General features: G+C 41.1%; 1 protein-coding gene across 4 annotated transcripts in view; it reads left to right on the plus strand.

Annotated features, from left to right (window-relative positions):
- The window catches only part of LOC115162910 (cadherin-23), a 712130-nt gene that overhangs the window by 228964 nt on the left and 468882 nt on the right, over window positions 1-14284 (plus strand). The window lies entirely within an intron of this gene.

The raw sequence follows: 14284 nt of genomic DNA on the forward strand, positions 1-14284 counted from the left end.
TGTTCATTGCAAAGGACCACATGAGGAGGCAGGTAGCTGGGTCCAGGGGCAGGCAGAAGGTCATACACAGGGGTCCAAAAGAGCAACAGTACAGGCAGGGAAAAGGCATCATTAGTGAGGCAGGCAAAAACTATCATACATGGGAGGAGTAAATCACGGGGAAAAACAGAGCTCTGAAAGCTGTGTGTCACAAAACAAACAATACCTCACAGTGATGGGGTGCAAGGAACTGAACTAAATAGTGTGTGAACAGGTGATTAGAATTCAGGTGATTGGGATCTGGAGAGTGAGCTGCGTTCAGGGGATCTAGGTGTTTGAGTGTGAGAGCTGGGAAGTGGGCTGGAAAGTGAGCTGCGTTCAGGGGATCTACGTGTTTGAGGGTGTGAGTTGGAAGCAGCAATTACAATTAGTACCCTACCAAACTTGCTAACTGCCTGGTACTCAGCACTCTATTGTCCCAATCACTCTGACATCAATGCAAATGTATTTGAAAATCTAATCCAGCACTTCTTTAGAGCCCATGAGGTCATGTTGCACATTTCTATAGGCTATGCAATTGCGCTAGAAAACAGAGAGATATTTTTATGGTGGGAGATTTTAATATGGTTTTAAATACCTCTATGGACCGTAAAGGAAATTACACTACAAACTATTACCCTCAGGTACTTAAGGAAATCATGAATGTCATGGATATATTGGAATTAGTGGATATATGGAGGCTTAAATACCCTGACCTAGTGAGACATACATGGCGGAGGCATAATCAAGCTAGTCGTCTTGATTACTTTCTTATGTCATTCTCTCTGGCACCAAAAGTTTAAAAAGTGTTGACGGGACAGAATGCTGTCGGATCATCACATAATTGGCATATATATTACTCTTACAGAATTTCCATGTGTGCGAGGGCATTGGAAATTTAATCAAAATTGAAAAATAAATGGAGGAACTCATTCAAGAAAGATCAAGTGTAATATATTATAAAAATAAAGCAAACTGGATGGAATATGGGGAAAAATGCACCAAATTCTTTCTCAATGTTCAACATAGAAATGCTACACACATTTTTTTTTTACTTGTTACAAATGGTGGAGTCACGCATGATTCACCAAACTATATTTTGAAAGAGGAATTTTAAGAATATGTTTTTGTTTCAGTCTCCTCCATCTCCAGGAACCGAAGCTAATTGTATGGATTTTTTCCTATTAATAATGTAAAATTAACATCTGTACAGAAAGACTCATGTGAAGGCCAAATTACAGAGGAGGAATTTCTTGATGCAATTAAAGCCTTTATGTCCGTGAAACTCCAGGGCTGGATTGCATACTAGTGGAAGTATACCACACTTTTTTTAACCCTCCATTTGTGTTTGTTTCATGGTAATTAATTCTGTGTTCCCGGTCCAAAATGACCACCCCGTTATAGCTGATCATAAATCCATAAAAATACATATATTATCACCTAATGTTGTGTTAGATCTTTTTATCAACTTAAATTCTTGGGAACATTACAAGTTTTGAACTTCTATTTGCTATTTATGACCAGTAGGCCTCATTGATCTTAGCTCATACAACTCGTTTTTGAGTAAAAAAAATTATAATGTGTGGATTATTTTGACTATAACAAATACTCAGATGAAACATATTGTGCTATTTAATCACAGACTACTTTGTGTCAAAGTTGAACAAGGACTCTCCTCCTCACCAGTGTCATGATCAGAGATATGATCGTTTGGTCATTGTGCTGCCACAGAATGAATTGTGAGCATAGCCTCAAATAAGTTGTATATACCAGAGCTGCGAGAAAAGTTCTATATATTATTGAAACAATGTTGCAATTGTTTGTGAGAATGCCAACAAGTGTGGATCCCATGGGGGAAAGATTCTATTGGGGAAAGGTTCCCGTGGGGGTTGCCATGGAAGCCAAGAAGGGGAGTGAGGTGTGTCTGTGTGTGCTCAAACACACATACAGTTGAAGTCGTAAGTTTACATACACCTTAGCCAAATACATTTAAACTCAGTTTTTCACAGTTTCTGACATTTAATCCTACAAAAAATTATCTGTTTTAGGTCAGTTAGGATTGCCACTTTATTTTAAGAATGTGAAATGTGAGAATAATAGTAGTGAGAATTATTTATTTCAGCTTTTATTTCTTTCATCACATTCCCAGTGGGTCAGAAGTTTACATACACTCAATTAGTATTTGGTAGCATTGCCTTTAAATTGTTTAACTTAGGTCAAACATTTCGGGTAGCCTTCCACAAACTTCCCTCAGTAAGTTGGGTGAATTTTGGCCCATTCCTCCTGACAGAGCTGGTGTAACTGAGTCAGGTTTGTAGTCCTCTTTGCTCGCACGGCTTTTTCAGTTCTGCCCACAAATTTTCTATAGGATTGAGGTCAGGTCTTTGTGAAGGCCACTCCAATACCTTGCATTTGTTGTCCATAACCTGAAAGGCCGCTCAGCAAGGAAGAAGCCATTGCTCCAAAACCACCATAAAAAGGCCAGACTACGGTTTGCAACTGCACATGGGGACAAAGATCGTACTTTTTGGAGAAATGTTCTCTGGTCTGATGAAACAAAAATAGAACTGTTTGGCCATAATGACCATTGTTATGTTTCAAGGGAAAAAGGTGGAGCCTTGCAAGCAGAAGAACACCATCCCAAACGTGAAACACGGGGGTGGCAGCATCATGTTGTGGGGGTGCTACGCTGCAGGACGGACTGGTGTACTTCACAAAATAGATGGCATCATGAGAAAGGAAAATGATGTGGATATATTGAAGCAACATCTCATGATATCAGTCAGGAAGTTAAAGCTTGGTCGCAAATGGGTCTTCCAAATGGACAATGACCCCAAGAATACTTCCAAAGTTGTGGCAAAATTGCTTAACCCCTGTGCGGCCTACGGGACGGACATCCAGCGAAAAATCCTATCGCCATTAGCATAACAAAATGTAATAATTTTTTTTTTCTTTTTTTTCCAAATTATATCGTTTTATAGATACACCTCTCCTGAATCGAACCACGTTGTCCGATTTCAAAAAGGCTTTACAGCAAAAGCAAAACATTAGATTATGTTAGAGGAGTATATCGTAAAAGTAGCCACATAGCCATTTTCCGACCAACCACATGCATCACAAATAACCAAAAAACAGCTAAATGCAGCACTAACCTTTGACAATCTTCATCAGATGACACACCTAGGACATCATGTTACACAATACATGCATTCTTTTGTTCGATAAAGTTCATATTTATATATAAAAACAGCATTTTACATCGGTGCGTAACGTTGACTAACTATTTTCCCTCAAATGCATCTGATAAAACAGCGCTACAATTTACTAAATTACTATTCGAAAACATTTTTAAAATGTAATATTGTCATTCTAAGATTTATAGATGAATATCTCTTGAAAGCACCTGTAATGCCAGATTTAAAAATAACTTTACTGGGTACTCACACTTTGCGATAAAAGGGGATGCGATACTCAGAACAATAGGCTAGCAATACTGGTCAGCGCCATCTTGGAACAATCGCATATCAAATCTAGTCTTGTATACTATTGTCAATAATCCCTTACCTTTGATTATCTTCATCCTTAGGCACTTCCAGGAATCCCAGGTCCACAACAAATGTATTTTCGTTCGAAAAAGTTCATCCTTTATGTTCCATTAGCTTGTTGTTGTTAGCGCGTTCTGAAGGCTGCACCAAAAGTTCCGACGTGCGTGGGGCTACTCTTTCAACAAAATGCATTTTTTCTTATTTAGGTTCGTTCAAACATGTCAAACGTTGTATAACATAAATCTTTAGGGCGTTTTTCAACTAGAGCTCCAATAAGATTCGAGGGGGACGATTGCATTGTGTTTCAAAACGTTTCGAAAGGGGAGGGTAGCTAGGGGCGCCGGCGTCATAATGGTGATGGCCCTCTCCGTGTGACCACGTTCCACAGCGTGTCATTCTGTCAGTTTTCACAGTAGAAGGCTCAAATCAGTTTGTAAAGACTGGGGACATCTAGTGGAAGCAATAGGAAGTGCTCAATGAACCATAGCTCACGGTGTGATTAATAGGCAACGTGATGAAGTTGAGTCCGCAATTCAGAATTCCACTTCCTGTTTCGATCTGTCTCGGGGTTTTGACTGCCATATGAGTTCTGTTATACTCACAGACACTATTCAAACAGTTTTAGAAACTTTAGGGTGTTTTCTATCCACAAGTATTCATTATATGCATATCCTAGCTTCCGAGTTTGAGTAGTAGGCCGTTTAAAATGGGCACAATTTCTTTTCAAAAATCGCTGTAGCGCCCCCTATCCTAGGGGAACACCAAGAGGTTAACCTCTTGGGGCCACCCCTTCCCAGTTCTGATCCCTGTGACGGGATTGCTTGACAAGATACATGTCGCGAAATTCAAAACAGCAAAAATCGAATAATTTCAATTTCTCAAACAATCAACTATTTTACACCATTTGAAAGATAAACATCTCCTTAATCCAACCACGTTGTCCGATTTCAAAGAGGCTTTACGGCGAAAGCATAAAGTTAGATTATGTTAGGACAGTACATAGACAAAACATTACACACAGCCATTTTCAAAGCAAGCATATATGTCACAAAAACCAAATCCACAGCTAAATGCAGCACTAACCTTTGATGATCTTCATCAGATGACACTCCTAGGACATTATGTTAGACAATACATGCATTTTTTGTTCTATCAAGTTCATATTTATATCCAAAAACAGCATTTTACATCGGCGCATGACGTTCAGAAAATGTATCTCCCCCAAAACTGCCGGTGAATTTAGAAAAATACTCATTATAAAACGTGGATTAAATATTAAACTGTTATTCAAAGAATTATAAATTAACATCTCCTGAATGCAACAGCATTGACATATTTCAAAATAACTTTACCTGGAAAGCACACTTTGCAATAATCTGAGTACTGGTGCTCAGAAAAATACACTACGCAATACAGATAGCCGCCATGTTGGAATCATCTAAAATCATAAATATCATTAGAAATATTCACTTACCTTTAATAATCTTCATCAGAAGGCACTTCCAGAAATCCCAGGTCCACAACAAATGTTGTTTTGTTCAATAAAGTTCATAATTTATGTCCAAATAACTCCATGTTGCTCCCATGTTGTTAGTGCGTTCAGTAGGCTACTCAAAATGTAGAGCGCGCGAGGGAAATGTCACGACGAAAAGCCCCACCAAAAAATCTATTTACGTTCGTTCAAACATGTCAAACGCTGTATAGCATCAATCTTTAGGGCCATTTTAACGTGAAACGTCAGTAATATTTCAACCGGACCTTTCCTGTGTCTTGAAAAATGTTTTGGAACACAAAGTCTCATCTCACATGAATGCGCGACAATGAAGTGATGTCATCCCAGGGACATCAACTTCCCTTCCTTCTCATTCGGTCTCTGTTCATCATAGACGCTTCAAACAACTTTCAAAAGAATGTTGACATCGAGTGGAAGCCTTAGGAAGTGCAAAATGAATCCTTTGTCACTGTGTGTTCCATTGGCAATGGCTTGAAAATAGTACAGCCACAAATTTTAATTTCCTGCTTGTATTTTTCTCAGGTTTTTGCCTGCCATATGAGTTCTGTTATACTTACAGACACCATTCAAACAGTTTTAGAAACTTCAGAGTGTTTTCTATCCAAATACTAATAATATGCACATTCTACTTTCTGGGCCAGAGTAGTAACCTTTTCAAATTGGGTACGTTTTTCATCCGGCCATGAAAATACTGCCCCCTAGCCCCAACAGGTTATGTTGATATTGGACTCGTTTTACTGTGGATATAGATACTTTTGTGCCTGTTTCCTCCAGCATCTTCAAAATGTCCTTTGCTTTAGTTCTGGGATTGATTTGCACTTCTCTCACCAAAGTACGTTCATCTCTAGGAGACATAATGCGTCTCCTACCTGAGCGGAATGACGGCTGTGTTTATACTTGCATACTATTGTTTGTACAGATGAACGTGGTACCTTCAGGCATTTGGAAATTGCTCCCAAGGATGAGGTCTTGGCTGATTTTTTTAACATTTCTCCATGATGTCAAGCAAAGAGGCACTGAGTTGGAAGGTAGGCCTTGAAATACATCCACAGGTACACCTCCAATTGACTCAAATTATGTCAATTAGCCTACCAGAAGCTTCTAACGCCATTACATAATTTTCTGGACTTTTCCAAGCTGTTTAAAGGCACAGTCAACTTAGTGTATGTAAACTTCTGACCCACTGGAATTGTGATGCAGTGAAATTTAAGTGAAATAATATGTCTTTAAACAATTGTTCTAAAAATTACTTTTTATCATGCACAAAGTAGATATCCTAACCGACTTGCCAAAACTATAGTTTGTTCACAAGACATTTGTGCAATGATTGAAAAACGAGTTTTAATGACTCCAACCTAAGTGTATTTAAACTTCCGACTTCAACTTTACATGTGGGAGTCTGGGAGAGGAAGTGTATCCATATGATGATTTAGCATGTGCCTGAACTAAATTTAATACACTATTTGTAGTCTCACCCATTCAATTCTATTGACCGGTCATTTTGGATCGAAGTTAAAAGTTAAATAAAACACCCAAATTGTAATGAAAATCATCAAAATGTAAATCGGTCCAATTCCACCGGAACACAGCAGGAGGGTTAATATACTCAGAGGACCATTATTAACATGTTTTAACCACTCCTATATAAACAGTAGATTCACGGACATGCACAAGAAGGTCTGATTTCATTTTTACTGAAACAGGATCCAAGTTTTATATATAAAGATCCAGCCCATTTAAAAAATTGGAGGCCTCTTACACTTCAGTGTTGTGATCCAACATTTTGAGATAAATGTTTGGCGCATAGAATTAAAAGGTTATTGTCAGATATTATTCATCCTAATCAGACAGTTTTGTTTTACATGGATATAATATAAGACAAGTACTGGAAACAATAGAATACTATGAAATATCGGGGAAACCAGGCCTGGTTTCTTAGCTGATTTTGAAAAGGCTTTTGATAAAGTACGACTGGAGTTTATATATAAATGACTGGAATATTTCAATTTAGGAGAATCTCTTATAAAATGGGTTAAAGTTATGTATAGTAACCTAGTTGTAAAATAGTAAATAATGGCTACATCTCAGAACATGTTAAGCTGTCAAGAGGAGTAAAACAAGGTTGTCCACTATCGGCATATCTATTTATTATTGCCATTGAAATGTTAGCTGTTAAAATTTGATCCAACAATAATATTAAGGGATTAGAAATATGTGGCTTAAAAACAAAGGTGTCATTGTACGCTGATTATTCATGTTTTCTTTTAAAACCACAATTAGAATCCCTCCACAGCCTCAGAGGATCAATATACTTTTTTTAACCTCTCTGGATTAAACCAAAGTGTACTACATTATGTATTGGGTCACAAAAAAATGCAACTTTTACATTACCGTGTAGTTTACCAATAAAAGGGTCTGATGGTGATGTGGACATACTCGGTATACATATCCCGAAAGAATGAAATTATCTCACTCCAAAACATTTTTATAGAAAGTTAGCAAAAATAGATAAGATCTACCATGAAATGGAAAATCCCTGTCTATTTGTGGTAAAATCAACCTGATTAACTCTTTAGTCATATCACAGTTAACCTATTTGCTTATGGTTTTGCCTACACCTAGTGACCTGCTTTTTAAATGATATGAACCAAAAAAATATTTTATTTTATTGTGAATGGCAAGCCAGACAAAATTAAAAGGGCCTATTTATATAACGAATATGATTCGGAGGGCAGAAATGATTAAATATTAAAGCATTAGACCTTTCACTAAAGCCAACAATCATACAAAAGCTAAACTTAAATCCAAAATGGTTCTCTGGTAAATTTGTAAGAATTTCTTACCCCATGTTCAAGAATGGCCTTTTCCCCTTTATTACCAAGTTGCACAGTGGTCGAAGACACTGCATCTCAGTGCAAGAAGTGTCAATGCAGAACCTGGTTCTAATCCAGGCTGCATCACATCCGGCCATGATTTGGAGTCCCATAGGGCGGTGCATAATTGGCCCAGCGTTGTCAAGGTTAGGCCGGGGTAGGCAGTCATTGTAAATTAGGATTTGCTCTTAACTGACTTGCCTAGTTAAATCAATTCAGATTACAACTGCTCACTTTCAGTTATTTGAAAATGAAATAATCTTCAAAATATTGTTATTTTTTAAACAAGCCTTAGAAAGTTGGTTGCAATTTCAGTTTAATCCACCTGAAAAGACAGATCAAATAATACAACAAATGTTGTGGTTAAACTTTGTAAATTATATCATAAATAAGACTGATGGAGTCGTCACACATGCAGCTAACACAGACATATGGAAATGTCTGCTCTACCCAAAATTACAACCAACTAATTGCAGCATTAAAACATGTCCTCTCACTGTCAACTGCGTAAATATGTGGAACTATTTGTAAGAACATAACAAGATTCAACAACTGAGACAAACTGAACAAGTTCCACAGACATGTGAATAACAGAAATTGATTAATGTGTCCCTGAACAAAGGGGGGGTCAAAATCAAAAGTAACAGTCAGTATTTGGTGTGGCCACCAGCTGCATTAAGTACTGCAGTGCATTTCCTCCTCATGGACTGCACCAGATTTTCCAGTTCTTGCTGTGAGATGTTACCCCACTCTTCCACCAAGGCACCTGCAAGTTCCCGGACATTTCTAGCCCTCACCCTCCGACCCCACAGGTCCCAGACGTGTTCAGTGGGATTGAGATCCGGGCTCTTCACTGGCCATGGCAGAACACTGAATTCCTGTCTTGCAGGAAATCACACACAGAACGAGCAGTATGGCTGGTGGCATTGGCATGCTGGAGGGTCATGTCAGGATGAACCTACAGGCAGGGTATCACATGAGGGAGGAGGATGTCTTCCCTGTAATGCACTGCGTTGAGATTGCCTGCAATAACAACAAGCTCAGTACGATGAAGCTGTGACACACCGCTCCAGACCAGGACGGATCCTACACCTCCAAATCGATCCCGCTCCAGAGTACAGGCCTCGGTGTAACGCTCATTCCTTCAACAATAAACGCAAATCCGACCATCATCCTTGGTGACACAAAATCGTGACTCGTCAGTGAACAGTATTTTTTGCCAGTCCTGTCTGGTCCAGCGACAGTGGGTTCGTGCCCATAGTCGACGTTGTTGCTGGTGATGTCTGGTGAGGACCTGCCTTATAACAGGCCAACAAGCCCTCAGTCCAGACTCTCTCGGCCTATTGCGGACAGTCTGAGCACTGATGGAGGGATTGTGCGTTCCTGGTGTAACTCGGGAAGATGTTGTTGCCATCCTGTACCTGTCCCGCAGGTGTGATGTTCGGATGTACCGATCCTGTGCAGGTGTTGTTACACGTGGTCTGCCACTGCGAGGATGATCAGCTGTCCATCCTGTCTCCCTGTAGCGCTGTCTTAGGCGTCTCACAGTACGGACATTGAAATGTATTGCCTGGCCACATCTGCAGTCCTCATGCCTCCTTGCAGCATGCCTAGGGCACGTTCACACAGATGAGCAGGGACCCTGGGCATCTTTCTTTTGGTGTTTTTCAGAGTCAGTAGAAAGGCCTCTTTAGTGTCCTAAGTTTTCAAAACTGTGACCTTAATTGCCTACTGTCTGTAAGCTGTTAGTGTCTTAACAACCGTTCCACAGGTGTATGTTCATTAATTGTTTCATTGAACAAGCATGGGAAAGAGTGTTTAAACACCTTACTTTGTATTAATTTTATTTTTTATTTCACCTTTAATTAACCAGGTAGGCTAGTTGAGAACAAGTTGTCATTTACAACTGCGACCTGGCCAAGATAAAGCAAAGCAGATTGACACAAACAACAACACAGAGTTACTCATGGAATAAACAAACATACAGTCAATAATACAGTAGAAAAAAGTCTATATACAGTGTGTGCAAATGAGGTAAGATAAGGGAGGTAAGGCAATAAATAGGCCATGGTGGCGAAGTAATTACAAAATAGCAATTTAACACTGAATGGTAGATGTGCAGAAGATGACTGTGTAAGTACAGATACTGGGGTGCAAAGGAGCAAGATAAATAAATAAATACAGTATAGGGATGAGGTAGTTGGATGGGCTTTTTACAGATGGGCTATGTACAGGTGCAGTGATCTGTGAGCTGCTCTGACAGCAGGTGCTTGAAGCTAGTAAAGGAGATATTAGTCTCCAGCTTCAGTGATTTTTGCAGTTTGTTCCAGTCATTGGCAGCAGAGAGGAATTGGCTTTGGGGGTGACCAGTGAGAGATACCTGCTGGAGTGCGTACTACGGGTGGGTGCTGCTATGGTGACTAGTGAGTTGAGATAAAGCGGACATTTACCTAGCAGAGATTTGTAGATGACCTGGAGCCAGTGGGTTTGGCGACGAGTATGAAGCGAGGGCCAGCCAACGATAGCGTACAGGTCGCAGTGGTGGGTAGTATATGGGGCTTTGGTGACAAAACGGATGTTACTGGGATAGACTGCATCCAATTTGTTGAGTAGAGAGTCGGAGGCTATTTTATAAATGACATCGCCAAAGTCAAGGATCAGTAGGATAGTCAGTTTTACAAGGGTATGTTTGGCAGCATGAGTGAAGGATGCTTTGTTGTGAAATAGGAAGCCGATTCTAGATTTAATTTTGGATTGGAGATGCTTAATGTGAGTCTGGAAGGAGAGTTTACAGTCTAGCCAGACACCTAGGTATTTGTAGTTGTAAGTCAGAACCGTCTAGAGTAGTGATGCTGGACGGGTGGGCAGGTGCGGGCAGTGATCGGTTGAAGAGCATGCATTTAGATTTACTTGTATTTAAGAGCAGTTGGAGGCCACGGAAGGAGAGTTGTATGGCATTGAAGCTTGTCTGGAGGTTAGTTATCACAGTGTCCAAAGTAGGGCCAGAAGTAAACAGAATGGTGTTGTCTGCGTATAGGTGGTTCAGAGAATCACCAGCAGCAAAAGCGACATCATTGATGTATACAGAGAAGAGTCTCGGCCCGAGAATGGAACCCTGTGGCACTCCCATAGAGATTGCCAGAGGTCCGGACAACAGGCCCTCCGATTTGACACACTGAACTCTGTCAGAGAAGTAGTTCTAGTCTGCCAATTAGAATGTGGTGATTGACAGAGTCAAAAGCCTTGGCCAGGTTGATGAATACGGCTGCACAGTAATGTCTCTTATCGATGGCGGTTATGATATCGTTTAGGACCTTGAGCATGGCTGAGGTGCACCCATGACCAGCTCTGAAACCAGACTGCATAGCGGAGAAGGTACGGTGGGATTCAAAATGGTCGGTGATCTGCTTGTTAACTTGGCTTTCGAAGACCTTAGAAAGGCAGGGTAGGATAGATATAGGTCTGTAGCAGTTTGGGTCGAGAGTGTCTCCCCCTTTGAAGAGGGGTATGACCGTGGCAGCTTTCCAATCTTTGGGAATCTCAGACGATACGAAAAAGAGGTTGAACAGGCTGGTAATAGGGGTTGCAACAATTTCGGCAGATAATTTTAGAAAGAAAGGGTCCAGATTGTCTAGCCCAGCTGATTTGTAGGGGTCCAGATTTTGCAGCTCTTTCAGAACATCAGCTATCTGGATTTGGGTGAAGGAGAAATGGGGGAAGCTTGGGCGAGTTGCTGTGGGGAGTGCAGGGCTGTTGACCGGGGTAAGGGTAGCCAGGTGGAAAGCATGGCCAGCCGTAGAAAAATGCTTATTGAAATTCTCAATTATAGTGGATTTATCGGTGGTGACAGTGTTTCCTAGCCTCAGTGCAGTGGGCAGCTGGGAGGAGGTGCTCTTATTCTCCATGGACTTTACAGTGTCCCAGAACTTTTTGAGTTTGTGCTACAGGACGATTAGAAAGGCCTGCTCTCTGAAGTGTTTTAGGGAGCGTTTGACAGTGATTGAGGGGTGGTCGTTTGAACACAGACCCATTACAGATGCAGGCAATGAGGCAGTGATCACTGAGATCTTGGTTGAAAACAGCAGGTGTATTTGGAGTTTTTTAGGATGATATCTACGAATTTGGGGTTGTACCTGGTGGGTTCATTGATAATTTGTGTGAGATTGAAGGCATCAAGCTTAGATTGTAGGATGGCCGGGGTGTTAAGCATGCCCCAGTTTAGGTCACCTAGCAGCACGAGCTCTGAAGATAGGTGGGAGGCAATCAGTTCACAGGGCCTGGGTTAACCTCCACATCACCCGAGGAACAGAGGAGTAGGGTATGGCTAAAGGCTATCAAAACTGGTCGTCTAGTGCTGGGTGAGGTCACCGCATGTGTGGGAGGTGGGACTAAGGAGGTATCTGAGGCATGTTGAGTGGGACTAGGGGCTCCGCAGTAAACTAAAACAATGATAAATATCCTAAACAACAGTTTACAAGGCATATTAACATTTGAGAGAGACAAAAAATGAGGCATAAAGCAATCACAGGTTTTGATTGGTAGAGCTAGCTAAAACAACAACGAGCAAGACAACAACAGCTAATCAGCTAAGACAACAACAGGTAAAATGGCGATGAGTGGGCAGAGAGGGTCGGTTAACTACACACAGGGCCTGAGTTCGCGGCAGGTGCCGACAGATAAACAAATATAAACAAAATGGAGTACCGTGATTAATGAACAGTCCAGCAGGCGTCAGCTATGTAGCCAAGTGATCATAGGGTCCAGTGAACAGCAATAGATGGAGCAGGGAAGCCGCGGGGTAGTTGTTACTACGCTAGCATGTGGAGACACAGCGTTTAAAGTTAGCAGGCTGGGGTAAGCAGAAGCGTCTGCTCTGACGTCCGGCAAAGGCCGGGTTGAAGGCACAGCAGATGGAGTTTTGTCGGCAGACCAGTTGTGATGGATTGGCGCTGTGCCGTGTCGACAAAGGGTCCAAGCCAGATGGCGAAAGAGGTATTGTAGTTGTAGTAATTTTGTTTGCTAGCTGGGAGATGCGCCTGGCTCGCGGCTAACTGGTGCTAGCTTCGGGGTAAGGGATTAGCTGCTATAGCCACTCCGTAGCAGCTAGCTAGCAGCGATGATCCGATGCAAAGGTCCAGAGCTTACGGCAGGGAACCGGCGGAGCAATGGATTCTAGCCGTGTTTGGGTAGAGTCCGGGTGATCACTGAGTATGCCGGGAGGGGGGCCTGGCTCAGGGCTAGCTTCGGGGCTGGGTGACTCGGTGACAGCTAGCTAGCTGTGATGATCAGGAGTAATGGTCCAGGGTTTACGGCAGGAATCCGGCGTTGTAGTGAGAAAACAGTCCGATGCTGGCAGGCTGGCAAGTATTATCCAGGCAAAAAAAAAGAGCTGTTGTCTGTGCGGAAGGTAAAGGCCGCTAGCAGTGGCTAACAATGACTAAATAGCTAGTAGCTAATTATCTGGTTAACTGCTGATGGCTAGCCTCTGATGGAGGTTCTGGCTATAAGGTCTAAAAAAATTGCGGTTCCGTATCACATTGGGTGAGGCAGGTTACCGGAAGGTATATTTAATTTAAAAATGGAAAAGAGATTGAAAATAAAATTGAAATATATTAAAAAAAGACAAAAAATACAAAAGTACACAAGAGGATGGCAAAACACGTCTGCACTGCTAGGCCATCTTGGAAAAAAATTAATAAAAATGAAGATCTGTGAAGTTATTTGGATTTTTAAGAATTATCTTTGAAAGACAGGGTCCTGAAAAAGGGACATTTCTTTATTTTGCTGAGTTTATATACTGAGATCATGTGACAGATTGCACACAGGTGGACTTTATTTAACTAATTATGTGACTTCTGAAGGTAATTGGTTGCACGAGATCTTATTTTGGGGCTTCATAGCAAAGGAGGTGAATGCATGCACCATTTTTCCGTGAATTTCTTTCATTTCACTTTGGACTATTTTGTGTATGTCACATGAAATCCAAATAAAAATCAATTTAAATTACAAGTTGTAATGCAACAAAATAGGAAAAATGCGAAGGGGGATGAATACTTTTGCAAGGCACGGTTAGTTCCACGATACTGTAAATGGGCTATTCTCACACACTCCTGCCCTCAGATCATATTCTAACGATACTGTAAATGTGCTATTCTCACACACTCCTGCCCTCAGATCATATTCTAACGGGCATCTGTTATTTTCAGTTTGCTAGTGTTTGCCTGTGATAAGCCACCGGGCTTGACTGACTGAGTGGGTGTCAACTATCCTCAAGGCTGGTGACATTTTCACATAAACAGATATCAAACACGTAGCCCTGTCATAGGTCATTTTTC

Source organism: Salmo trutta, chromosome 2 (genome assembly GCF_901001165.1).
Source record: "Salmo trutta chromosome 2, fSalTru1.1, whole genome shotgun sequence".
Lineage (NCBI taxonomy): Eukaryota > Metazoa > Chordata > Actinopteri > Salmoniformes > Salmonidae > Salmo > Salmo trutta.